Here is a 27,250-nt window from a genome sequence, read left to right on the forward strand (position 1 = left end):
GAAGGGGCAAAAGCGCGACGGGACCTGAGCTGAAGGACAGGGTCTCAAGCCTTAAGTCGCCGCGCCATCCCGCTGTGTCTGTGTCGTCCCCTGGGACCCAGAACCTCCACCCTCCGTCTAGGGTCGCTGGCTCGAGGCCAGGGAGCTCGCGCGCAGCCTCCGCCCCGAACGCAAACAGCTGTTCCCAGAGACTTCGCCGCTCTCAACTTTGCCAACTAGTCCTCACGCACTTTGACCAGCGGAGCAACTGGGACCTGTGGGTCGGGGGCTTCTGGCGGAGTTAAAAAAAAAAAAAAAAAAAAGAGGTGAAACAGCGGGGTCCGGGACTGCGAGTCGCTAGGCTTCGCTTCAAACTTTGCTGCCCTGGCGGAGCGGCTCCGTTCCTTCTCTCCTCTCCCTTCCCCTCCCCCGCGACGTCTGCGCGCTCGGACGGAGCTGGTTCCCTAACTCGGGAGCGCGTGGGTAGCAGCAGCAGCGGCGGCGGCGGCGGCGGCGGCGGCGGCGGCGGCTCCAGTGGCGCAGAGGCGGCGGTGGGAGCGGCGGCGTCTAGCGACGCGGCGAAGACGACAGAGGCGCTTACGCTTGTCAGGTGGGTCACGGCGGCTATCCTAGCAGCACTTCCCATATGGTCTAGCGGTTAGGATTCCTGGTTTTCACCCAGGCGGCCCGGGTTCGACTCCCGGTATGGGAACGCTGCGTTGTTGTTTTGTGTTATTATTTTTAAACTATTGGTTTGGAGGGCTGATTTTTAAAATCTCTGTTCTGGCTCCTTTCTTGTCCCCTTGTCTGGGTGAGTTTGTAGAAAACGAGCATTACTGTAGTTGTTAGTGGCGCGGCGAGCGGGGCTCCGGCTTTTGAAGCCTCTAATGCGGCGCCGTGAGTGCTGGAGAAGAGTTTGCGCCCCCGGTCCCTCTCCCTCCGGCCTCGGGCTCGCGGGGATGATGGGCCCCGAGGGAGTTTCACTTTCCCCTTGGCTGTTTCCCCGCCCCTCCGGCCCGTAGTTTTCCAGACGCTCGGGAGGTGATGATTAACTCCGGCCTTGGGTTATCTCGTCCCTGCGCCCCCCTCGGGCCCACACCCTCCTCGGCCGCACTGGCGCCTTTTCCGAGGCGGGGCGAGCTGGCCCCCTGCGCTGGGCACTCCAGAGCCAGCGCCCTGGCCGGTAGCTGTAGTGGGCTCTGTCCACCCGGCATTTACGAGGCCCCCCAGAACACAATGTGCCTTCTGCGGCCTCCTGGGGGGCGCGCTTTCCCGGCCGCCCAGCTGCCAGGCGCCCCTTTCCGCCGCGTGTGCGCCCGCGTCTCCACCCACTGCCCCGGAGCAAGCCGGAGGCCGGCCCGCGAGGTCGTCCCAACTTGACATTCCGGGCGCTGGTCGCAGTTACGGAAAGTACCCTCGAAAAAAGGCCTTTGGGAACGAGAATCTTTTTTCTTTCCCTTTAAGAACACACACACCACGAGCTATGAAGAAGAAAAATATCACTATGATGAAATAGCTTTAAATAAGTAAATCGACCTTCGAAAAGGTCTATGTTTTGAGCGCCGTTGATTTAAAAAAAAAAAAAATCTTGATTAAAAAAAAAAAATCCTGGGATGGAGGTGGGGCTTGGGAAAGAAAATTGGCCAGAGACTGGGGAGGGGACTTTAAAACAAAGTTTCACTGTATTTTTAAATATAGAAGCCCTGTGTTTATTACAAAAGGGGCAGCTGTGTCAGCAGCATGTGAGCTGTAAATGAAACAAAAGAGTTATCTTAAATGCAAGCTGAAATTAGAAAATAGGGTCAGCTATAATGTGTAGTCTGTGGGCCTCCGGGAACAAACGAAGAAGGAAAAAGTGACTTGCAGATGGGTTTCTGGTCAGTGCCATTACTGAGAGCAGATGTTTTGGTTGTTAGTATTTGTGTTCCCAGACTATTTTGTAGCTTTAACTGCACAATAAATTTGTTAATGTGATCTGCGTGATTAAGGATTAATTAGGCTTACCTTGTTAAAAAAAGAAAAAGCCTAAGTATTTTAAATCATCTTCATTAATTCAAATATTTATATTTGTGTGTTTGCTACATACCAGGCACTACCAGATGCTTTTGAAGTTACTGATGTTCGGGTTCTTCATGTTAACTAGTGAATAGAATACTGAATGGAATAATATTTTGGTCCCTGATTAGCGGTGTGATGAGACTTTCCACCTTCTCTGTTCTCTGGCTTTAGAGCCACACAGTTTTGATAACACGTATAACTCACAAATTTTAAATAGAGTTGCAAGAATTGTTGAGCGACTCTTGAATAGATAATGAAAGTGGAAGTTTCATTTAAATAAGTAATAGCGTGTCATTATTAAGAAGCAGTTATTAAAGAATTACAGTAGTTGCAAATTTGGAAAGAAGGAAAGATAACTGCCTTAAATGTTCCCAGAGAGGGCTTAACTTTTGACCTTGCCTTTTTTTTTTTTTTTTTTTTTTTTTTTTTTTTTGAGACCGACCCTTGCTCTGTATGTAACTCAGGCTGGAGTGCAGGATCTCCGCTCTGTTCTCTGGCTTTAGAGCCACACAGTTTTGATAACACATATAACTCACAAATGCAACCTCCGCCTTCCGGGTTCAAGCTAGTCTCGCGGCTCCGCCTCCCAAGTAGCTGGGATTGCAGGCATCCGCCACCACACCCAGCTAATTTTTGTATTTTGAGTAGAGACAGTGTTTCACCATGTTGGCCAGGCTGGTCTTGAACCCCTAACCTCAGGTGATCCACCTGACTGGGCCTCCCAAAGTGCTGGGATTACAGGTGTGAGCCACTACGCCTCGCCTTGACTTTGCATTTTGTAATGAGTTTATCACACTGTACCAAACGGTGATAAAATGGATGTTATTTTCAACTGTGCACTCAGTAATTGCATATAGTTGTACTATATACCTGGGGAGTGACAACAAAGGAAGAAGTTAGTTTATCTTTGTATAAGATACAGATTTATCTTTTGTGTAGTTGTGTATCACATAGAATATGTTAAGGGAACATCTGAGTTGTAGAAGTGCTGCTGGAGTAACAGAACTGAGGAATCAGTTCTGCTCAAGGGAGAGGACTGGTGAGACATGGATGGGGGAGAGTTTGCCCTGGACCTTGAAGAACTGGTTGGATTTCTCCTGGCGGGGAATGTGAATCATAAAGCTGAGGTAGGGGGAACAGGTATGAGGCTGGCAAGTAGTCCATTTGGCAGGAACACAGTGCCTGCAGGGAGGGCCATGGGCCATCAAGCTGGGAATGTAGAAAGGAATTTTAACTTGATAAAATTTGACTAGGTAACAGGTTCTTTTATCAAGGAGTGACATTTTACGTCACAAAAATTTTTAAACCATTTCTGTCTGTTGAAAAACCCAAAGATAGCAGTGGCATGTGAAAAATTCTTATTTTAAGAGCATCAAACAAGAAACATTTAGAATGTTTTATGTTTGTAGATTTTTATATTTAGGAGTTGACTATTAATTTGTAATTAATGGAGAAAAGCAATCAGTTAATTAGAATTCACTTTACAGGAATGAAATCTAGGCTTAGAGTATAAGAATGATTTGTCTTGCTTTATTGAAAGTGACTTTGGTATTTGAAGACAGAGCTGCTCATTACTATCAGTAAGGCATATACCTTAAATTGATTAAGGATAGGTGATCAATTTGTGAGGATTCATTCTTATGCCTGTGCCATTGGCAGTCATATTTTAGGTGTTTTCTCTTATGCCACAAATTAGTGACACTGAGTGCTGTGGATTTACTCAAATAACCTCTGTAATATTTGCTACTGTTAGGTTTTATCGGAAGATATGTGAAAGAGGCAGGCTGTGGTGGCTCATGTCTGTAATCCCAGCACTTTGGGAGGCTAAGGCAGGGGTGCAACATGGCGAAATCCCATCTCTACCAAAAATCCATAAAATTAGCCAGCTGTGGTGGCACGTGCTGCACCTGTGTCAGCTATTCAGGAGGCTGAGGTGGGAGGATTGCTTGAGCTGGGGAGGCAGAGATTGCAGTAAACCAGAATCTCAGAATTGTGTCGCTGCTCTCCAGCCTTGGACATAGAGTGAGACAGCACCTTGAGGAAACAAACAAACAAACAAACAAACAAACAAAAAAAAAAAATGAAAGAGCCTGGACAACATAACAAGAGCCTGTCTCTAAAAATAAAATTAAGAAGTTAGCCAGATGTGATGCCACATGCCTGTTGTGCTAGCTGCTTGCAAGGCTAAGGTGGGAGGAGCCATTGAGCCTGGGAGTTAAAGGCTGCAGTGAGCTGTGATGGTGCCACCACACTCCAGGCGACAGAGCAAGACCCCAGGACCTTGTCTCTTAAAAAAAAAAAAAATAATAATAAGATATATGAAAGTTCAATAAATATTTGCAGAGATGAACGCTGCTATTTGAAGAAGTAGATTTTAAAACAATTACTGCGTTTCAGGTAAAATCCAAAGACCTTATGGTTTCTGAGGTCCAACATTATCTGGACCTTACCTTCCTAACCTCATGTCCTACCTTTTCTGCCTCTTCATTGTATGTTGGGTACATAGGCTTCCTTTTTGCCATGCCAAACATATACTTGTCTCAGAGTTTTGTTATTTGCCTTTTTCCTTTGCCTGGGATGTTCCCCCTGTAGCTCTGTACATCTCAGGTCAACATTGCCTTCTCAGAGAGATCTTTTCTGACCACCTTAGCTTGAGACTCCTTCTTCCTTTGTTGCTTTCTGGTTGCTTTATGCCATTTTTTCATTTTCTTAGTATCTGAAATTAACCTGTTTATTGGTTTCTGTTTATTTCTTGTCTTTTTCTATCAGTGTAAGTTCCATGAGGGCAAGGATGTCACATAATGAGATTGTTCTTGTTTGATAATAAAGATTAAAACAGTAGTAAAGAAGTTGGAACTCTCATACACTGCTGCTGGAAATGTCGAATGGTGCAGTTGCTTTGGAAAACAGTTTGGCAGTTCCTCAGAATGTAAACAGTTACCACATGACCCAGTATTTCCATTCCTAGGTGTGTACCCAGTAGAAATGAAAACATGCCTACACCAAACTTTGTACACTAATGTTTATAGCAGCATTATTTATAAGAAAAAAGTAGAACACTAAATGTCCCTCACTTGATGAGTGAATAAATAAAATGTAGTGTATCCACACAATGGAATATTTGGCAATACAAAGGATGAGGTCCAGAATCATAGGAACATTATGCTAAGCAAAGGAGCCAGGCATGAAAGACCATATTTTTATTCCATTTATATAAATATCCAAAATAGGCAAATCTATAGAGAAAGAGGGTAGATTAATGTTTGCCTTGGATTAGAGGGGATAGGGAGGTTTGGGGTGAGGTGACTGCCAATGTGGATAGTAAATTTAGGGAGATTAAAAGTCCTAAAATAGATTACAGTGATAGTTTTATAACTTTATAAATGCACTAAATAACGTTGAATTATGTACTTTAAATGGGTAAACTTCATGATATGTAAGTTATATCTCAACCAAACTCTTAAAAATGATTGAAGCAATAAAAAACATATAGAATATTTTATCTCTAGATTTTACATTTATCATTTGGTATTACATATTTTAAAATAGCAGCAGCCTGGGCAACACGGTGAAACTTCATCTCTACCAAAAAAAAAAAAAAAAAAAGAAAATACAAAAACGAGCTGCTGATGTGGTGGTGCATCCCTGTAGTCCCAGATCCTTGGGAGACTGAAGTGGTAGGATTGCTTGAACCCCGGAGGTCAAGGCTGCAGTGTGCTGTGACTGCACCACTGAACTCCAGCCTGGGCAACGCGGCAAGACGCTCTCTAGAAAATAAAAATAATAATAGAGTAATTTAACAGGGAAACTTCAGCTCCTAGATAGTTCCAGTAATGTGGCAGGTGCTCAGTAAATAACTGATGGAGGAGGGTGAATAAGTATACAGATAATTACATACAGTACATAGTGTGATAAATGCTCAGAGGGGACTAAGCCAAGGGTCATAAGTGTTTGATGGTATCTGAGTTTGTGTGAGGGGAATGAGGAAAGGCCGCCTGTAGGAGGCAGCATTCGAGATAAGTTTTGAAGGCTGATAAGGCTTCTGCTGGTAGAGATGGGGATGGGGACAAGGCATTGAGAGGAAACAGGCAGGGGCAGAGGCACGCCTACAGTTACTAGCACATTTTAACGGAGCTGGGAGTACAAGTAGGATAGGAATGGGAAATAAGGCTGTGAAAATAGATTAGGGTCTGTAAGGGACAATGTCTTTTTACTGTCCTCTGGACGCCTAGTGTGCTTCCAATGGCTCATACTTAGGAAGAGCCATATCTCTTACCTACAGAGAGCTGGAAGTATCTGGGGACATATCCTCCTCCCGCTCACAAACCGTATTGTCAGGAGTGTGACTTTGGAGCAGGGGGCTTTGATGTGTTTTCCTCTGTATCATCAGACTTGAAGCAGGGCTTGGCACCTGGCAAACATTCAGAAAACATTTGAACTAATGAATGAAAAAAGAAGTGACAAGGTCTATTTAAAGCAAAGCAGTTTATTTTACAAAGCCCCTTGACAAGGAGATTTTGGAAGCCCCTTGGATTTGGAGTTAAGCAGTTTATTTAGTTGGGAAAAGAGATTTCTGGTAATATGAGGAATGCTTTAATGAAACAAATTTGGTTGTAATGTGCAGGTTGAACTGGAGGATGGAAGGATTGTCTGTGGTCTCCATCCCCACTGTCCCTTTCCTGTTCCCACTCCATTAGGCCTTGATAAAAGAGAAGGACTTCCTGCAGTCCAATAATAATCTCCTAACAGCTCTCCTTGCTTCTACTCTCTCCTCAAATAGGATGGTGGCTGCAGAATAGAAAGGATCAGATATAAGAAATAATACTGAAGGAAAAATCTATGACTTCAGAATGTACATACTTCTAAAAAAAATTAGAGAAGTTATGAAGCACAGATTTTATTGGAGGGGACTGGCAGTTTTTACTCTTTGGGTTGGCCAGGTAGTAAATTTATTGCATACCTGTATGCGTCTGGCTTTTTGAAAACTGAAATTGTACATTTAATCCATGAACAAGTTAATACTGTGAGACTGCCACCCTGTGGACAAAATATCAGGACTAAAACTGTCAAGAATTATAGAAAAGTTTCATTCATTTGTGATTTACTGTTTTAGAACTGGCTTGGGTTCTTCCACGTTGGTGCATGCAGTGATGCTCCTTAAATAGAAAGCTTGAAATTAGTTTGTTTTCTGAACTTTTTCTGAGGCTTTTAAATAAAGGGAATCTAAAATGCAATCAATAGTTTTAAAAAGCTGCAATGATTCAAGAATGCTTTTTAGATGGTTCTTCGTTTCAGAAATGGCATATAAAAGGATTGGTTTTTAAAATATTGTGGCACGTAGGCCTGTTGTGAAATGGTCTTTTATCCTTCTGTTGTACTGATTTTTTTTCCATCCCATTTTATAATATGTATGGTATTATCCTTGAGAGTTATATTTTTTGAGAAATTTATCAAACGTCTCTCCACATCCTTTTTTGGCTAAGTGAAAGTGGCTTTCTTACCTCGTTTTTTGGGGATTTGGTTTTAATTGTTAAAAATTCTCTTTGTTTTGGATGGATTGCCTTAATTGTATTTATACAGATGAGTTGGGGTTATATTATGCTACTTATTTAGGACACTCTGCTCACAAATTATACTAGTTTGGTAGTTGCATAAACTAGCTTAAATCAAAATGAAATGATGATTGTGAAATACTTATGTGAAATACTTATTTGCTCACTGCAACTCAGGAAATGGTTCAGTTTTGGACTCATGACCAAATAAAACTTTCCCAAGAGATGAGCTGTTTACAGTCAATAATGTTATAAATGTCTTACACACTTGAAGTCCCAGAGGTGTCAGAAGGGGTGGGGTAGCCATTTAGGGCTTGAAATTTGTGTCACCAGTAAAGCAGAAGTGGGCTGAAGCAGCTTTCTGAGGTCAGCAATTGTGCCTTTTTTAAGAAGATGATATCCACACTGTGGAGAACAGATGAATTTGACTGACCCCCTTGCCACTGATACTTCACCATGGGGACCTGATGCTTTACCATAAGGATCTTACATTTTGGTAATGTACTAATTGTCAAGTATAATGTTAATTATTTTAATTTCTTCTTTTTTTTTTGGAGATGGAGTCTACTCTGTCGCCCAGGCTGGAGTGCAGTAGTAGCGCCATCTCGGCTCACTGCAACCTCTGTCTCTTGGGTTCAAGTGATTCTCATGCCTCAGCCTCTCAGGTAGCTGGGATTATAGGCGTACACCATGCCTAGCTAATTTTTGTATTTTTAGTAGAGATGGAGTTTTACTGCATTGGCTAGGTTGGTCTCGAACTCTTGACCTCAAGTGATCCACCTGCCTCAGCCTCCCAAAGTGCTGGGATTACAGGTGTGAGCCACTGTGCCTGATGATTTTAATGATTTAAATATTTCTCTGAGTCAGTTATTTCAAAAAATATAGTGTGACAAATGCAATAAACTTCAAGTGTTTGGTTTTATTTAACTTTTTCATGGTAAATATATGGAACTGTGGATAACTTTTCAAAATTATTTTTTTGCTAACATGTGTATCTTATATTCTACAGACAATACTGTAATTGTAAGTGAAGTAGATTACTTTCATCATAGTGATGATGATGAAAGTGCACATGTTCGTGTAGGTACATTGCCATATAACTTAGGTTATTTAGATTACAGTAGTATTATTTAGATACAGTTTAATAAAAGTAACTTTCTTAAATTTTATTTTTACTTATTTATTTATTTGTTTATTTATTGAGACAGAGTCTTGCTCTGTCTTCCAGGCTGGAGTGCTGTGTCATGATCATGGCTCACTGCAACCTCTAAATTCTGGGCTCAAGCGATCCTCCCGCCTTGGCCTTCTAAAGTGCTGGGATTACATGCGTGAGCCACTGTGCCCGGCCAAGGAAAGTAACTTTCAAAACACTTGGTAGTCTGTTTACTCTTTGCCTAGGTATTTGAAGAGTCAATAAAGTTAAAGTTATATTTGTTTTCTAACCTTCTGTAATGGTTTTGCTATGATACCCTTTTTAAAACTGTAAATGACAATGAACTTACATAAATTTTTAGTTTAAAACACTAACATTTAAGAAACTTTATCATGAAATATCTGTCTAAATTTTTGTGCTATAATGATTAGTATTTTAGGAATAACAGAAATGTTCACGCCTGGGTTCATTTTCACAAGTGTAAATACTAAAACATTTTGTTCTTTGAAAAGTAATTCTGTCCAGGTGCAGTATCTCACACCTGTAATCCCTGCACTTGGGGAGGCTGAGGTGGGCAGATCACTTGAGATCAGGAGTTCGAGACCAATCTGGCCATCATGGTGAAACCCTGTCCCTTCTAAAAATACAAAAATTACCTGGGTATGGTGGTGCACACCTGTAATCCCAGCTACTTGGAGAATGAGTAAGGAGAATCACTGCAACCTGGAAAGTGTAGATTGCAGTGAGTCGATGTTACGCCATTGCACTCTAGCCTGGGTGGCAGACTGAGTGAGACTCCATCTCAAAAAAAGTAATTCTAACATAGATAACTTGAACTTTGAAAAAGCATTGACAACTGTTCTGTAAATTTTGTGTGTATTCAAAGTTTAAAATATCTTTTATTTTTGAATGCAGACTAATCACTATTAAATACATACCTTTGATTTAAGACATGTTTGTGCTTTATTTTAATTTTCTGGGAAGGTGCCTAGCCTAGTGACTTTTTGATCCAGAGTCATTCTAGATTGTCTTAAATCTTTATTTTTAGTTTAAATTTTATTACTTAAAGTCTTTTGAATTTGGAGACCAGGATACATTTCTGATTTAGGATGTTTTGATATGTTGCTCTATGTGAAGCTTTTTAAATGTTTTCAGGGGTGTGTGTGTGTATTTCATTTTCAGTTTTAATCAAACATTTAATTCAACTTTTCAAGGTTGTAGTGGGATTCATTTACCCCAGCTGTCCAAACATCTGTGTTTATCATTGATACCCTCTAATGCCAAGGTGCACAGAGCTGAAATAGAAAGGAAGGGTACAACCACAGGCAAAGAGAGTAGGAGAAGGTTTCCCAGCACATGAGTGGGGAGCGAGGGTGGCTAGTGAAGAGGAGTATCCTGAAGGGAAGCAAAACCTAAGCTTAAGAAATTCAGAGCTCTAAGCAGGCAGGAGGCATCAGAGAACTTCAGATATGAGTGAAAACGCCTTTCTTTTGTTTTCCTTTGTTTTGTGCCATTTCACATGAACTACAATTTTACTGTTCCTTAAAATGCTACTTTGAAAGACTGTTATTTTCTTTTGCATTGCCAATATCTTCTAGAATGTTGTTTGTTTATGGAACATGTTTTTCGATGGCTTTTTATCACAAATTTGTAGGAAAATGAAGGCACATAAAGTTTATATGAAAGAAGTCACAGCTTGATATTCATTAGAATGGGTTCTGTATCAAAACAAAACAATATGACAACAGGTATTGGCAAGGATGTGAAGAAATTGAAACTCTTGTGTACAAGAATTCCTGTGTTGGTGGGGATGTAAAATGGTCTGGCCACAATGGAAAAGAAGATGGGTGCAGTGGCTCATGCCTATAATCTCAGCATTTTGGGAGGCTGAGGCAGTCGGCTCATGAGGTCAGTAGTTCGAGACCAGACTGGCTAATATGGTGAAACCCGTTCTCTACTAAAAAATACAAAAAATATCTGGACATGTTGTGGGGGTGCTTGTAGTCCCAGCTACTTGGGAGGCTAAGCAGAAGAATCACTTAAATCTGGGAGGCGGAGGTTGCAGTGAGCTGAGATCGTGCCACTGCACTAACAACTATTCTGTAAATTTTGGGCAACAGAGCGAGACTCCGTCTCAAAAAACAATTTTTGGAAGAGAATTATCATATGATCATATGATATCATATGATCCAGCAATTCTACTTTTTGCCATATACTCAAAATAATTGAAAGCAGGATCTCAGAGATATTTGTACTCCCTTGTTCTTAGCATCATTACAGTAATAAATAGTTATGTCACCAAAAGGTGGAAGCAACCCAAAGATCAATCAATGGATGAATGGATGAATAAAATGTGGTGTGGACATGCAGTGGAGTGTGATTCAGCCTTAAGAAGGAGGGAAATTCGGACACATGCTACATGATGAACCTTGAGAGCATTATGCTAAGTGAAACAAGCCAGTTACAAAGAAGACATACTGTATGATTTACCTTGTATAAGGTACCTGGAATAGTCTCATAGAGACTTGGGTAGAATGGTGGTTGCTAGGAACAGGGGGTAAGGCAGAATAGGAGATTATTTGTTGTTGTTGTTGTTGGTTTTTTTTTTTTTTTTTTTTTTTAGAGACAGGATCTTGCTATGGTGCCCAGGTTGTGCCTTGAACTTCTGGGCTCAAGCCATCTGCTTGCCTTGGCCTCCTACAGTGCTGGGATTACAGGTGTGAGCCACCATGCCTGGCCTAGTTTCTAATTCTTTTTTTTTTTTAAAGATTGCGTTTCACCCTTTTGGCCAGTCTGGTCCTGAACTCCTGACCTGGTGATCCACCTGCTTGGCCTCCCAAAGTGCTGGGATTACAGGCGTAAGTCGCTGCGCCCAGCCGGGAGGTTATTGTTTAATGGATATAGAGTTTTAGCTTTGCAAGATGAGAGTTTTGTTGCACAACAGCATGAGTGTACTTAAGACTATTGAACTGTATACTTAAAAATGATTAAGATGATACATTTTGTTCTACTTTATGCCAATTAATTTTAAAAAACAAATTTCAAGGCCAAGTGAGGTGGGCGGATCATGAGGTCAAGAGATCAAGACTATCCTAGTCAACATGGTGAAACCCTGTCTCTACTAAAAATACAAAAATTAGCTGGGCATGGTGGCACGTGCCTGTAGTCCCAGCTACTTGGGAGGCTGAGGCAGGAGAATTGCTTGAACCCAGGAGGTGGAGGTTGTGGTGAGCCGAGATCGCACCATTGCATTCCAGCCTAGGTAACAAGAGCGAAATTTTGTCTCAAAAAAAAAAGAAAAAAAAATTCAATTTGTATTTGGATACTGTATGCACATTATTTATGAGTGTAAAAAGCATCTATAATGATGAAGTTTCTTATTTCACCAATATGTGAGTGTTAGGTGCTGGGATAAAACAATAACAAAAGCTGACAAGATCCTCATGAAGCTTACAGTTCAGTGGGAGAGACAGATGTTGATTGAGCAAGTAAAAAGTGTGCTTACGTGTACCTGTATGGCAGGAAGACCCCTAACAAGATGTGGGGAAGGGCTGGATTGAGAAGGCTTCCCTAAGGACATGACGTTTTGGTAAAGACCCAAAGGATGAGTAAACCTTCACTAGGAGAAAACGGGGAAATGGGAAGAGAGAGTAGATTGAGGGAGTACCTTTTTTTTTTTTTTTTTTTTTTGAGACGGAGTTTTGCTCTTGTTACCCAGGCTGGAGTGCAATGGTGCGATCTCGGCTCACCGCAACCTCCGCCTCCCGGGCTCAGGCAATTCTCCTGCCCCAGCCTCCTGAGCCGCTGGGATTACAGGCACGCGCCACCATGCCCAGCTAATTTTTTGTATTTTTAGTAGAGACGGGGTTTCACTGTGTTGACCAGGATGGTCTCGATCTCTTGACCTCGTGATCCACCCGCCTCGGCCTCCCAAAGTGCTGGGATTACAGGCTTGAGCCACCGCGCCCGGCATGAGGGAGTACATTTTGCAAATGCTCTGAAAGAAAGAACATGCTTTGGGAAATTAAAGGCCTGGAGGGCTGTAATGTAGAAAGTGAGACGTGATGGGAAATGAGACTGCCAGGTGTCAAATCATATAAGACATTCTAGGCTAGGCCATGTTAAATATTTTGAATTTTATCTTTAGCAGAGTGGGCAGATATTGATGGGTTATAAATGAGGGAGTATGGAGGTGGAATGGCATAAGAGCAAGAAAAATGAAGAACTTATTTGTACAGTGGGTCTTTAACTATAAACTGCCTGTTTAGTATGGTGCATGAAGGTTGGAGGGGATTGTGTAATGGCCGCCATTGTGGCCTGTTCATACGTTAAAGTGTAGTTAAAGGGCGAATTTCAGTGAATTGTCAAGGGTAATTAATGATAAGTGATTTTCACCTTGATACTCTGACCTGGTAGTTTGAAGCCCTAGAAATTGATGCTTGCCTTGGAAGAGTCTGGAGTAAGAAGAGGACTTTGAGCTTTTAGGACCTCCAGTGGTAAGTGGTGAGGAGGTGGGGCAGAGAAAACAGAAAGACTAGTCCAGAACTGGGGCAAAATCAGAAGAGAGTGTTATCAGAGAAGCCAAGGAAGTGTTTCAAGTGATAGGCCTAACAAAACAAGTTCTGAAAGTGTTAATTGGATTTAGCCCTGGGAGGTCATTGACTTAATTAGATTTAGTGGCGTAATAGGGGCAGGATGAAGTTAGATTAGGCTGGGTTGAAGAATGAGTGGGAGATGAAGAAATGGAGTAGGTGTACACACAGCTTTGAGGAAGTTTGGCTATGAAAAGCAGGGACTGAGAATGATTAGTAGTTGGGGTCGCAGTGTGTCACGGGGTGCCAATTCGGGTTGTTTTTTTTTTTTAAAGGAAAAACTTGAATTAAAATATCTTTGGCTGGGCGTGGTAGCTCACACCTGTAATCCGAGCTTGTTAGCAGGTTGAGGTAGAGAATTGCTTGAGGCCAGAATTTGAGACCAGCCTGAGTAACATAGTGTGATCCTTTCACCTCAGTGCTGGGATTATAGGCATGAGCCACTGTGTCGGGCCCTGTTTTTTCTTAATCTGCTTGTAAATAGAATCTTTGTTTTACAGATAACTAATAAATATGCAATAAAGATAGAGAGGCAATCCAAATCAGCCTAATTTAAAATAAGAGGGTTGCTTCTATGATAATTGCTTTAAAGATTAGTAATGACAAAGATAGTTGTCTTTTTTTTTTTTAGAACTAAAATTTTGGTGTATTTAAGATGACCCTTTTTGAACTTGTGTGCTAACAGCCCATTTGCTGAAATATTCTAGTGCTATAAGATTAAAAGAATGTTTCTAGAATGTTAGTGTAGTATTTCTACCTTTTGTTAGTATAATATAGTTAAATTTTTATGGATTTTATAAAACTTTGATGTTATTCTGGGTATCTGGTAACTTTATGTGTTATCTTAACAAATTATATAACAATTTGATGAGGAGACTTGTTTTAAATGTAGCCTTAGTTTGATTTTTGTTCTCAGTTCTGCAAATACTATTCTGAGAACTTGGAGAGGCTATAAAATCAAATGTCATAATTGGAATGGATCTTCAAAATTATCAGTTCTCTAGATTGTCCCAATATTTTATAAAAAAAAGAAAGTGAAATCCCATAGTAGTGTGAAATAACTTGTCCACAGTTATAGTTAGTTGTAGAAGTTCCATGATAATAGTTCCTGCTCTCAGATAGGTTACTGGTTTATCAGTGTAGAAACAGACTTGTATAAAATTGACAGTAATACAAAATGAAATGTTACAGATAGTAAAGGTACTGCTTTTCTTTTTCCTCAGTCTTTCACCCAGGCTGGAGAGCAATGATGCCATCATTGCTCACTGCAGCCTCAGCCTCTTGGCTTCAAGATCCTCCTACCTTAGCCACCCGAGTAGCTGGGAGCACAGGCACACACCACCGTGCCTGGCTCATTTCTTTTATTTTTTTGTAGAAATGGGGTTTCATCATGTTGCCCAGGCTAGTGTTGAACTCCTGGGCTCAAGTGATTCACCTGCCTCAGCCCCCCAGAATGATAGAATTATAGGCATGAGCCACCATGCATGGCCGGAGGCAACTTTGCAGGCTCCTCACCTCCACACCTCCCTCCCCAGCAAAAAAAAAAAAAAAAAAAACAACAACAATAAAAAAACAAAAAATAACCAAATCAAAAAGCTTTCTCTTGACCCGTTTACAACAAAATTACTTTCTTTTTATGTGTGTGAGACAGAGTCTCACTCCTACCCAGGCTGCAGTACAGTGGCATGATCACGGTTCACTACAGCCTCAATCTCCTGGGCTCAAGCAATCTTCCCGCCTCAGCCACCCCAGCAGCTGGGACCACAGGTACACACCACCAAGCCTAGCTAATTTTTATTTATTTTTATTTTTCGTAGAGACAGGGTCTCACTATGTTGCCCAGGCTGGTCTTAAACTTCTGAGCTCAAGTGATCCTCCTACCGTAGCCTCCCAAAATGTTGGGTTTACAGACATGAGCCACCACACCTGACCCAAAATTACTTTCTGTTTTCAGTTTATCACCCCTTATTCTCTCTTAAACTTTAATCTCTTTTTTAATTGTTTTTATTTTGCTGTACTATGAAGACTTTTCTTTCAAAACCAACAGTGACCTCCGTGTTGACAAATTCAACTGTCATTTTTTTCTCAGACCTTATCTAACTTGGTCTGCCATCAGCATTTGGCACAGTTGCTCATTCCTTATTCTTGGAAACACACATGTCTTGTTTTCTTCCTACATTTCTGAGTGTTCCTCTTTAGCCTTCTCTGCTACTTATGCCTCATCTTTTCTACTTCTAAATGATGGAGTGTCCCAAGAGTCTATCATTGCTACTTTTCTAACCTATAGCTTTAATATCATATATACATATATATGTGTGTGTGTGTGTGTGTGTGTGTGTGTGTGTGTGTGTGTGTATTAATGATTCCCAGCTTTATTATCTGTAGCCCACACCTCTAACCCAGGCTTTGGGACTATGTATTCAATGCCAGAACTGCATATCCAACTTGGTGTCTCTAGTCTCATAACTAATGAGCATCTGAATCTTAATGTGTTCAGAACTAAACTCCGATATTCCTCTACCTCAAACCATTGCCATTTATCCTGTTTCCTGTCTCAGTTTGGTAACTACAATCTTTCTAGTTGCTGGAGAAGAAGGGTGCCCTAGCTCCAAGAAAGAGAGAATTTGCCTTTCCTCTGCTTCAGTGTTCTGTCCAGGCCCTTAGCCAATTGATGGTGCCCACCCACATTGGATGAGGGCAGATTTTTCCTATGGAGTCCACTGATTGAAATGCTCATCTCCCCGAGCATGTTGGCTCGTGCCTGTAATCCTTGGACTTTGGGAGGCTGAGGCAGGTAGATTGCTTGAGCCCAGGAGTTCAAGACCAGCCTGGGCAACATGAAGAAACCTCATCTCTACAGAAAATATAAAAATTAGCCAGGCATGGTGGTGCGTGCCTGTAGCCCCAGCTACTCTGGAGGCTAAGGTGGGAGGATCAATCACCTGAGCCTGGGAGGTTGAGGCTGTAGTGAGCTGTGATCAGGCCATTGCATTCAGGCCTGGGCAATAGAGCGAGACTCTGTTTCAAAAAAATAAAAAACAAATGCCATTCTCTCTGGAAACACCCTCACCCTCACAGACATGCCCAGAAATAATACTCTACCAGTCATCTGGGTATTCCTTGATTCAGTAAAGTTGACAGCTGAAATTAACCATCACAAGTCCACCCCTTGTCAACTTGGCACCTGTATGGCACCCATATGCATCTCCTTAAACCATGCTTAATCGCAAAATAGAGACAATTACAAGATCGTAGTTCTGCCTAAAATGATACAACTACCCTGCATACAACTGAAAATGCACTGATTTCTCCCCAGAAGAGGAGGTTAAGTTCTTGAATGTTCTCGTAATTAATTCCACAATTTAATTCTATGATGTAAAATTAATAAATACTGACGTAAAGTAAATACATCTTATTTTACATAATAAAGGAATAAGAGAAAACACATAGGTATTTGCTTCGTTATATCTATGTATGTATACACACAAGTGTATTCTGAACAAAACAGGGAGAACATAGTCATGGACAGTTAAAATCATCATTTCCCTAACTAGTCACGTGGGTGTAGCTGGCATTGATAACTACCTTCTTGTACATCCGCATTCTGTGTTCTCTTTGCCTTCAGCAAACGCCTTTGCTGGTCGTGATTCTTTATTTGGTTGAGTGACCCAAAGCTTCATTGGGCTATTAGTAGACCTTCTTGGATTGGGTGTTATAGTTTCCCATGGACCTTAATTATAGGGCATGATAATACTAAGAGATGCCCCAAGGGATCTCCTGTATTCCAGACATATTCTTCTTTACCTGCACTGTGAGTTAGTAGTCCAACTTCCCATTCCTAGTGTGGATTAATCACCCCCAGCCATGTCGACTCAGAGGCATGGGGAGCCCAAAGTGGCTGCATGGTAGTTTTGACTCCAGTTCCATGGAAATATTGTTGTGTTTCCTGGTGGAAACGTTCCTTTCTCTGGAACTAAGATGTCTAGGCCAACAGAGCATAAAGCCATGGGAACAGGAAGCAAACATTTTGCTAGTAGGTCACTAGGGGTAATGGTGAGTAGGTTCCATTCCTATTTGTATTCCTTGTTTCCTGAACCTGTGCATCCCGTCTGTGGGAAAAACAGTACCATGTAGTGGATGCTAACTCAGAATGTATACAGCCTTCTGGAGAACTTAGCCCCTGACCTGCAAGGTATTATCACCTAGCCAACTCTGTAACTGCATCTTCTAAGGACCCTTTTACCATCCTGTAAAGCTAGCTGCTTCAGGGTGGTAGGGAACATGGTAAGACCAATGAATTCTGTGAGCTTGAGCCCGTTACTACAGTTTTTTGGCTCTGAGATAAGTTCCATGGTCAGAAGCAATGCTGTGTAGAATGCCATGATGGTAGATAAGGCATTCTGTGAGTCCATGGATGGTAGTTTTGGAAGAAGCATTGCATGCAGGGAAGGCAAATTTGTATCTAGAGCATCTATTGCAGTAAGAACAAACTGCTGCCCCTTCTGTGATAGAAGCAGTCTAACATAGTCAATTGGCCACCAGGTAGCTTGCTGATCACCCCAGGGAATGGTGCTGGGGGCTCAATGCTGGTCTCTGTTGCTGGCAGATTGGGCACTCAGCAGTAGTCATATCCAGGTGAGCTGAAGTGAGCAGAAGTCTGTATTGCTGAGCTTGTGAATAACCTCCATCCCTGCCACCATGTCCAGGATAAGCCCCCTGAGCAATGACATGTGGCTGGGGAAAATGGCTGACTAGTATCCACAAAACAGGTCATGCTATCCACTTGATTATTAAAGCCCACCTCTGCTGAGCATTCACGAGACAAATATCTTCACATTCTTTGCTCAGTTAGGAGCGATCTGTTCTTCCCCCAAATTTGTCACCAGTTTTCCAGTTATATTCCTTCCAAGTCCTTGAGCATCCTGCCAAACCATTGTTGACAGCCTATGCATTGATGTATAATCACACGTCTGACCATTTTCTCCTTCACTGCAAAGTGCACAACTGGCTGTGCTGCCCTAAGTTTTGCCTACCAGGAAGATTTCATGACTGGATTTTCCAGAGAAGATGCTGTAGCGCTGCGGTTGTCTGATTTTGGTTGTGCTCACATATCATGCAGAACCATCTGTAAACAAGGCCCTGTCAGCTGATGGTAGACTATTCCTCATGAGGCCATAGGTGCAATCTGGGTGAGAAAAGACAGTGTAGTACCAGGAACCATGAGCATTTGGGCCACTTCATGTAATTGTGCCTTTAGGACATGCACAGGCCCAATCACATATGTGTTACCCATTTGATGTTATCCCATTTGATGATGGAATGCTGCTATGCATGCCCAGCTTTATGGCTTGGAGTGGGTCAGGTAACACCCACTTCATGATAAGCAAGTAGATTCCATGGTAACTTGATGGCCCATGGTCAATGTTCAGTTTCTACTGAAGGTCCAGTAGCAGGCCAAGCGCTGTCTCTCAAAAGGGTAGTACTATCTGCAGATGATGGCAAGGTCTTGCTCCAAAATCCTGCAGGTCTGTGCTGTGATTCACCTATAGAGAGGAGCCTGCCAACCACTGATACCATTGGTCTGCTGGGTCATATGGCCCAAGTGTCAGAGCAGCTTGCACAGCAGATTTGTTACAGAGCCTTCTATTCTGAGCCCCACTCAAAACTAGCAGCTTTTCTGATCACTTGGTAATTGGCTGGAGTAACACACTCAGATGAGGAATGTGTTGCCTCCAAAATCTAAATAAGCGAGTTAAGTGTTGTACCTTTTTCTTGGTAGTAGGAGAGGCCAGATGCAACAATTTATCCTTTACCCTGGAGGAGATATCATGACATACATGCCTCATACCAATAGGCCCCTAGACATTACACTGAAGTGGAAGTCCCTTGAATTTTAGTCAGATTTATTTCCTACCCTCTGACATGTGATCTGTTGTCACTAAGCCTAGAGTAGTTGCTACTCGTTGTTCATTAGGTCCAGTGCGCGTCATGTCATTGATAAAATGGATCCGTATGGTATCTTGAGGAGAAAGGTGATCAAGTCATAGGGCCAGTCATGCCTTTAAAGATATTTCAGTGTGTACTAAAATCCTGATAATAATGTATTTTTCCCCTAAGTGAGCAGTTTTAGGAAAGTTGCTCATTTGTGTCTCCGAGTTTCTGCTGAGTTTTGGGCCCTGTCCTAGGTGATGAAAATGTAGTGCAGACAGAAGCCATGACCCGTTTTGCCTTTGATAAGCCCCTGAAAATGCATAGACTCTTGTCTAAGAGGCCTGGTTTTTATGAATGGTAAAAAGTACCACCTAGTTACCTGTCTGTGCAGAAGTGGGAAGGAGGATTTGGTTTAAAAAAGCTAGTGATAGAAAATAGAAAATATGTTTTACGTTGAAGCTCACATTTAGAAATTCTACACAGTTCTTGGAACCTGGAATTATGCTTTTTAGAGGCATTACCATCAACAAAATAAATTCTTTGTGATTGAAAGATTTGTAACAATCTCAGTCTTTTAAATTTTATTTTTATATTTAAATAATGGAGAACACTGATTTTGGTCATTTGCCATTTTAATGTTGTGATCTGTTTTTTTTCATCTCTGATAGTGATAGCGTGTTAGCTCCCAACCTATGGGATGGATTCAAACAAAACTTTTTTAGCGCAAGTTTCCTAGATATGGAAATTAGAATATTCTATATTTTTGTGCTAGAAGTTTTCAGATTTGAGTTCAAAGAAAGAGATAACAATAAAAAAGAAAAATGAGCCCCAGCTTATGCAATAAATTCTTTTCATAAATTGTGTTTTAGTGGAGGAGATAAATTGTATCTGAAGTTTAGTTGGCATTTAATAAATTTAGTTGACTCAGTCTCTCTCAGCTAGTAGTTCACATATACATGTTGACAGTTCCACAAACAGACATGAAAGCTTTATAGTAAGGTATATACTGACTTGATCCATATCTAATTTTAGAAATAAACATACCCACAGTACATAAGTGTATTTCATATACCTGAACTAGATTGACTCCCTCCCTCCCTCCATACTTCCTTCCTTCCTTCCTTTTTCTTTCTCTCCTACTCTATCTCTCTGTCTGTCTGTCTCTCCCTGTCTCCCTTTCTCCCCTACTCCCTCCCTCCCTTTCCTTTCCTTTCCTTTTTTTCCTTTTTTTTTTAATGGAGTCTTCCTCAGTCACCCAAGCTGGAGTGCAGTAGCACAGTCTTGGCTCACTGCATCCTCTGCCTCCATGTACAAGCGATTCTCCTGCCTCCGCCTCCCGAGTAGCTGAGATTACATGTGTCTACAACCACACCCAGCTAATTTCTGTATTTTTAGTAGAGACAGTGTTTCACGATGTTGGCCAGCTTGGTCTCAGACTCCTGGCCTTCAGTGATCCACCCACCTCGGCCTCCCAAAGTGCTGGGATTACAGGCATGAGCCACAGCTCTTGGCCTGGATTTCTTTTTTTCAAAGTCAGGTTTATTGAAGTATGGTTTATATACAGTACAATTTGCCCTATTTAGTTTTATAGCTCTATGAATTTTGACAACTTATATAAGTCATATACCGGTACCACAATCAAGATATGGAGTGTTTCTGTCACCCTAACCAGTTCCTTGTCTTCCTTTGTAGTCAACCCCCTCCCCTCAGCACTGATAGGATTTCTGTGCCTTTTGTTTTGCTTTTTCCATTATGTCATATAAATGGAATCATATGAAGTCATAGAGTCTGTCTTATTTTGTTCAGCCTAATGCTTTTAGGCTCATCCATGTTGTCATATATATCAGAAATTCAGACCTTTTTTGTTGCAGAGTAGCATTCCATTATATGGATATGCCATACCATTCCATTATATGTATTTATCCGTGCACCCATTGATGGACATTACTTGGGTTTTCAATGTTTGGTGAATGAATAAAACTACTATATGTATTTACATAGAAGTTTTAAAATAGCCGTGTATCTTCATTGCTCTTGGGTAAATGCCTGGGAACGGGATTACTGGATCATGTGATAAGTGTATGTTTATAGAAACTGCTAAACTATCTTCTAAAGTGGCTAAACTTTTACATTCCCACCAGCAATGTATGAGAGTTGTAGTTGCTCTGTGTCCTCATCAACACTTGGTATTATTGGTGTTTTTTGTTTGTTTGTTTCACTATATTATTGTCACATTAATTTGTATTTCCCTACTGAATATTGATGTTGAGATCTTTTCATGTACTTTTTTTGCCATCTTTATTACTTCTTTTGTGAAGTGTCTATTCAGATTTGACCATTTAGAAAACTGGTTGTTTTCCTATTTTTGAGTTGTGAAAGTGCTTTTTGTAGCCTGGATAGCAGTATGTGGACTTATTTTAATCCTCATAATCTGTGTGGTAGATTCTATTAGGCTAAATTATAGATAAATAAATTACAATGCAGGGTTGTTAAGTAACTGCCCAAGATTACGAGGCTAATAGGTGGCAGAGCTGGGATTTGAACCCAAGTAGATTGACTAGAACCTGTGCCAAACTGCTTGCCTGTTTTTTTTTTTTTTTTGCTTTTGATACTCTCATATGCAGAGATTGACTTCTGAGGGCTGTGAATGGAAAAGGATCCAGTTCCTGTAGGTGATAGAATAATGCTGATGGAGACACCCCTGGGCAAAGGGATAATATATTGTAATGGCAACTCTGGAGTCACCTCTTTAGGAACAGCTAAGATATTTGTTGCTTTTGAAGAGGTGTAATTATTTCCCCTTTAAGTCTTTTAACATTACTGATGACCAGAGTACTTCGTTTAAATTATGTTTGGAATATTTGCCATTATTAAGTAATGAGGTGCTTTATATAAATGGATTTTCTGAATAGCAGAAGCTTATCCTTTTAGGTATCTGTTCTTCATAAAACATCTCATACATTTAATGTTACTCACTTTGTCTTTTGAAGGCCTGTCTTATGCTAATGCTGACTTGGAGACACTTAGTGTATGGTGATATACTTAGGGAATATATTGCAACTTAATGACCTTACATAATGGCTTCAGATCTGAGTACTTTTAAAGTTATATTTATTTTTAGTTTTATAAGGTGATTTTTTTTTGTCATGTCATTATCAGCTCTTTCACCTTTTGTAATACTATTGACCTCTTTTACCTGTTATAAGTTTTATTTCTAATTAGCCAAAAGAAGATAAATTGTTAGGTTTACATTAGTATTATCTAAAATAAATTTCAGATATGGAAAATTACTTGGGGGGAACTTTCCAGTGAACAAGTGAATCTCCCATGACTGCTCAGAGGACCTTGTTTCTTGGTGCATGGGCTTGGAATAGTCATTTTTTGTAAATGAGCTAAAGTAAGCTAAATATGACATCTGACAGGAGAAAACATAGTCTGTATTTCTTTTTAACAAATTTTTAATTAGCAATTTGTAAAACCATGGAGATTATTTTTCAGTGAAAAGATAAACCAAACAATGTTCAGTGTAAGGAATAAATAGACACTTAATGGGCAAAAAGTCATTTCACAATCATTGCTGTTTTGCAGTAGTTTGTAAAGTTCCTAAGTCAGTGACAGCTTGTGCTCTCATCCATGCCTCTGGTAAGCCAGAATAAACACCCAACTAATTAACTAAAGGGAGAAAACCTTGCTAAATCCTGTGTACTTTTTGTAAGATACTAGGATGAAGGCTATGTATTGAGTCATATTCACTGTTTCAAGCGCTTTGGAAGTACTTAGTGCTTTCAAACCATTTTGATTAATTTAAGCTCTTAGTAGGTGATGGGGAGGAAGGCAGCAAATCACACTGCCACGTGTGTTCCTATGCAACAATTTTGCATGTTCTTCACATGTACCCCAAAACCTAAAATGCAATAAAATAAATGGGGAAAAAAAAAAAAAAAAAAAAAAAAAGAAAAGCAACAAAAAGTTAAAAACTTGTCATTTGCCCAAATTAACAGCATTTCAAAGCCTGTTGTGACTTTGGTATAAATTATTTTTATGCTTTCAAAAAAAAAAAAAAAAAAAAAAGAATAAATTAGTAAGTATTCATCTAGAGAGCAGGATAAAGTAGGTATAGTAGTATATAGTAATATTTCAGTGGCTTAGGTACTTTGTCTGATGTATGGTGACTTGGAAGGCAGAGCTTCACTGGACACAGTTGTTGGCCCCTTAGGTTGGCCTTGTGCAAGTGCAGTGGAGCTGTAGCAGGTTGCTTGGCACAAGAGAGGCTTGAAATACACATGGAAAATTTTGCTTGAAAGGTAAATCAAACTGTGGCTCTCATTTGGAAGTAATAGAGTTATGAACTATGACCGTACTGATAATTTTTTAAAAGGGTTTTATCAAGCTGGCAGTTTATTTAAAATCATTTCTTTGTTGGACTTTAAATTCCTTTCTAACATTAGGGTGTGGGTTTTTAAAAATTCTGTAAACCAGTTTAATTCACACTTACTTTTCCACTGAACTTTGAATTTTCTAGTGGATTTTATCTGTTTAATGAACTTATAGATCTGCATCTGGCTTTGTAGTTTGCTGAGCCTTTCCAGATTACATAGCAATATATCTCTTTCACATAAGCGTTAATGAGTAGCCAGATTACACTCACTAGTCCATTGTTACATTAAGAACCACGGAGTTTGCCATCTCCCTTCCATCCCCTCTCAGACTTTTTTCCTTTCACAGTTTTATTTGATATAGTAAAATAACTTTTAAAAATTGAGATTTTTATATTTTAAAACAATATATAGTTTTTAATTTTGCTCCCTTGTAGATTCTTTCTCTATTTTATTGTTAGTTTTAAATTATGACAATTAATATGAGCTTAGTAATGGTGTAGTCAAGGTAGATCTTGCTCCTTCAGTCTTCTTCCCCGCTTTCCTATACCGTTTTTACCTACAGATTTGCATGTTTGACCTAGCAGAATAATTGGGTCCACAGCAACATGGGCGTGCCTCCCTTAGAAACACTTGGTTTCATGTATGACTCATAAGCTGAAGCACAGACACCACTTCCCCAATCTACAGGAGCCATTTTAACAACTAAAACTTGTCGGATTGCTTTTTATTCTCAAGCCCAAAAGGCGATATCTACAGAGAAAGAATACTTGAAGGTAACTTGTTATGATTTTGTATGTTTGCTTCTGGCTGTTTCTTCAGCTGATAAACAGAGGGTCGTTCTTACCTGTGAAAGAACATGGCTGAATGTGTTATTTAACTCTCTGATAAAATGTGTGCAGTCAGTCACATGCCTGATTGAACTTAATTACTAGGGGGAAACAAAGCACCAAAATTCTGGAAAGTTTTAGATCTTCTTGTTAAAGCATTTTGTATGTCTTGTTTGATTTTTTCTTTTCTGTGTAATTTAACAATAAAAGAGGTATTTTTTGTTTTGTTTTGTTTTTTTAATACCACATAGCAAACTAAGGTCAAATTTTAATTTAAAAAATCTAATTGTATTTTTGGGGGTAGTTGAAGTTACAGTAAGTAAACCGTATTATTCCTGTGTGATATGGATGTTAAAAATCTGGGGGCAGTGGCTCTGTTTTGGCATTTTAGCTAAGGGTGAAGTTTTGGGACAACTCAGTCATAGGTGTTGCTCATTGGCTATTCTGTTGTTTTTTTTTTCCTCTCTCTGTTTTTTAAAGTTAATGAAATTATATTAATCATTTCATTTTGGAAACCAAACAGAGGTTTAAGTAAAATGAATGGTTATTTAGATAATACGTAAAAGTGAATATTAGATTATTTAGATAACAAGTAAAAGTGCATATTAAATAGAGAGGAAGAAAGACTAGAATGATTCATTATAATTCACACTGGAAACTTGTTCTGAGTAACAACCTTAGAAGTAAAGCTGTCTTGTAAGGAAATATAGTTATGTCAATTTTGTGTAAAAAGAAAAAGTGATGAGTATTGGCCTTCCTTCTGTATTACTGTTCTTAAAATGTGCTTGCTTTGAATTAAAAACCTTCTGTAAATGAAAAGATTGCTCAGTCTTTACCTGAAGTACTTGTCATTATAGTTATGAGATTGTGGCTGGCAAGTATACATCCTGGTGTGCCTTAAAGTTCTAGGCTTTCTGTAAAGCTGAGTGCAGTAGTATTTTACTTCTGAAACATACTGATGAAGATAAAATTAGAATATGCAATTATTCCAAAAAATAAGGTTTTTGGATATAAAACTTGCCAAATCATTTCTTACTGATCAAAATAATACTTAGCTAGTTCTTTGAGAATTTGCTATCCACTTTCTAATTACTTGAAGGCCTGTCATATTAAAGGGAAGATAGAAAGGCAATCAGTTATTATTTCTTACTCTTTTCTAAGGATTGTTGATATTAACAGATCTCAATTTTGCGGTCTTACAAGAAAGGCACAGCGGACATTTTACCAATTCAGCTGAGCCATTTGCTATCATCTTTGTTTGCATATTGCTGGTTTAGTCAGCCTTTGAGTAAGCAAAGGCTGTATTTACTTCTAGTCTGGTCTGTGTGAAAAATCTAATGAAGACTTTTCTATTTTTTTTTTTTTTTTAATTTTTAAAGGTGGTGATCCGTAGGAGAAAAATCAAGAGGCACACAAATAAGCGGCATAATTAAGATCTTACTTAATAAAGAGAAGTAGGGGAATTTGGTTTCTTAAAAATAAGAAGCTGGTGCAGTTTAAATAAAATAGATATTGTTTATACATTTTCTTATTTGGTAAAGACTGAAGTGCGGCTTCAAGGAGAAGGGAAAAGGGGAAAAAAAAAGGAGAGAAGCAAGAAAAGACCAGAAAAACTTGTTAAGTAATTGCCTCCCCACTTTTTTCCTTCCATAGATTGAATGTAAGTTTGAACTGAGTCATCAGAATTAAAATTAGAATTACCGATTTATAGACTGAAGGTTGCCCAACTACCTCACTTTTATAGGTGAAGAAACAGTGGCCCACAGAGGTCCTGTGATTTTCTCTGGGTCACGCAGTACCTACATGAACAGGCTTCCCAGTCTGGAACTGCTTGTGCCAGTCCACAAGTGATGCTTTGTTTGAAATGCTCTGTATTTCCTTAAGAGTAAATAAAACCTCAATTAAGATGTTTGGTGATAATCTTGGTGATAAGTTGCAACCAAATGATTTTGAAAATGTAGTTAGTTTTCTTTTTCATCAGAAAGTTGAGGCATTCATTTTATTTCTACAACTTTTTGTTTTTCATGGTTAGAATTTTTTTGTTCACGACTTTGCTTATTTAAGATGGCTTTAGATGGAGTTGGGAATTTAATTTGAGCTTCTAGATTCAAAGACAGTTTTATTTCTGCTTTAGTTTTACCTCATTATTTTAGGAGGGCAAATATTGTTTAATGTGATACCTTGTTGTACTAAAGGATGTGTATGTAAAACTTTGCATGTGAATTTACAAAATCCAGAGGTATCTAAGCTTCAACATTATACTTACCTTAAATTTGACCTTATTAGAAGGTAATAATCTCATTTGTCTTTGTCATATATTTTCCTCCTCCTTTCAGAGAAGAGAATTGTTGGTATATACAAAATCTTTTGTCTGTTAACTTTTTGGTGTGTTTTACTGGCATGGTTGGAAATTTTCTAGGTCTGATATTTGGATTTTTAAAATTACTTTATGCATAACTGCTGAATCTCCAAAATTTCTGAGTGCCCTAACTTAGTTCAATATGAAATCCTCCACAGTGTGGCCATCATTGTCCTAAGCAACAAAAAGCAATAAAGGCTAGAAACATGGGCTTTATCCTCATAAACTTAACTACTTCTTGGGAAAACAGGGCTTGTTAATAAGCGAAGTAAGTAAAAAATAGAACCAATCACTGACTAGGTAAATTAAGGTTCAGATTGCCTAGAGATAAAAGATTACAGAAACTTAAAATATTCAGGAGAGTTTATCTTGAAGGAATGATGAATGTTGAAGGTTGAATAGCATTTATCTATGTTAAGA

At 39.7% G+C, this 27,250-nt stretch overlaps 1 protein-coding gene, 1 long non-coding RNA gene and 1 other non-coding gene across 4 annotated transcripts in view; 2 read left to right on the top strand and 1 right to left on the bottom strand.

Moving 5' to 3' along the window:
* The first annotated feature begins 8 nt into the window (after positions 1-8).
* ELF1 (E74 like ETS transcription factor 1) overlaps positions 9-27,250 on the top strand; it is a 110,051-nt gene continuing 82,809 nt past the window's right edge. Inside the window, exon 1 of one of the 2 annotated variants that reach the window (XM_032294807.1) lies at positions 9-589. The gene's annotated coding sequence lies outside the window, so the exon portion shown is untranslated. Of the gene's footprint in view, positions 590-24,073; positions 24,418-27,250 lie in introns of those variants that run through there. The other variant, XM_032294805.1, reaches the window with a different exon arrangement.
* Positions 620-691, top strand: TRNAE-UUC. Its single transcript has one exon. It is a non-coding gene; the product is annotated as a tRNA-Glu (tRNA).
* Positions 12,333-13,118, bottom strand: LOC116562514. Its single transcript, XR_004273984.1, has 2 exons — positions 12,726-13,118; positions 12,333-12,409 (listed from the first exon to the last, which is right to left on the bottom strand). It is a non-coding gene; the product is annotated as an uncharacterized LOC116562514 (long non-coding RNA).

This window comes from Sapajus apella, unplaced genomic scaffold, assembly GCF_009761245.1.
Source record: "Sapajus apella isolate SASKATOON/1434 unplaced genomic scaffold, GSC_monkey_1.0 scaffold32, whole genome shotgun sequence".
In the NCBI taxonomy this organism is placed as follows: domain Eukaryota; kingdom Metazoa; phylum Chordata; class Mammalia; order Primates; family Cebidae; genus Sapajus; species Sapajus apella.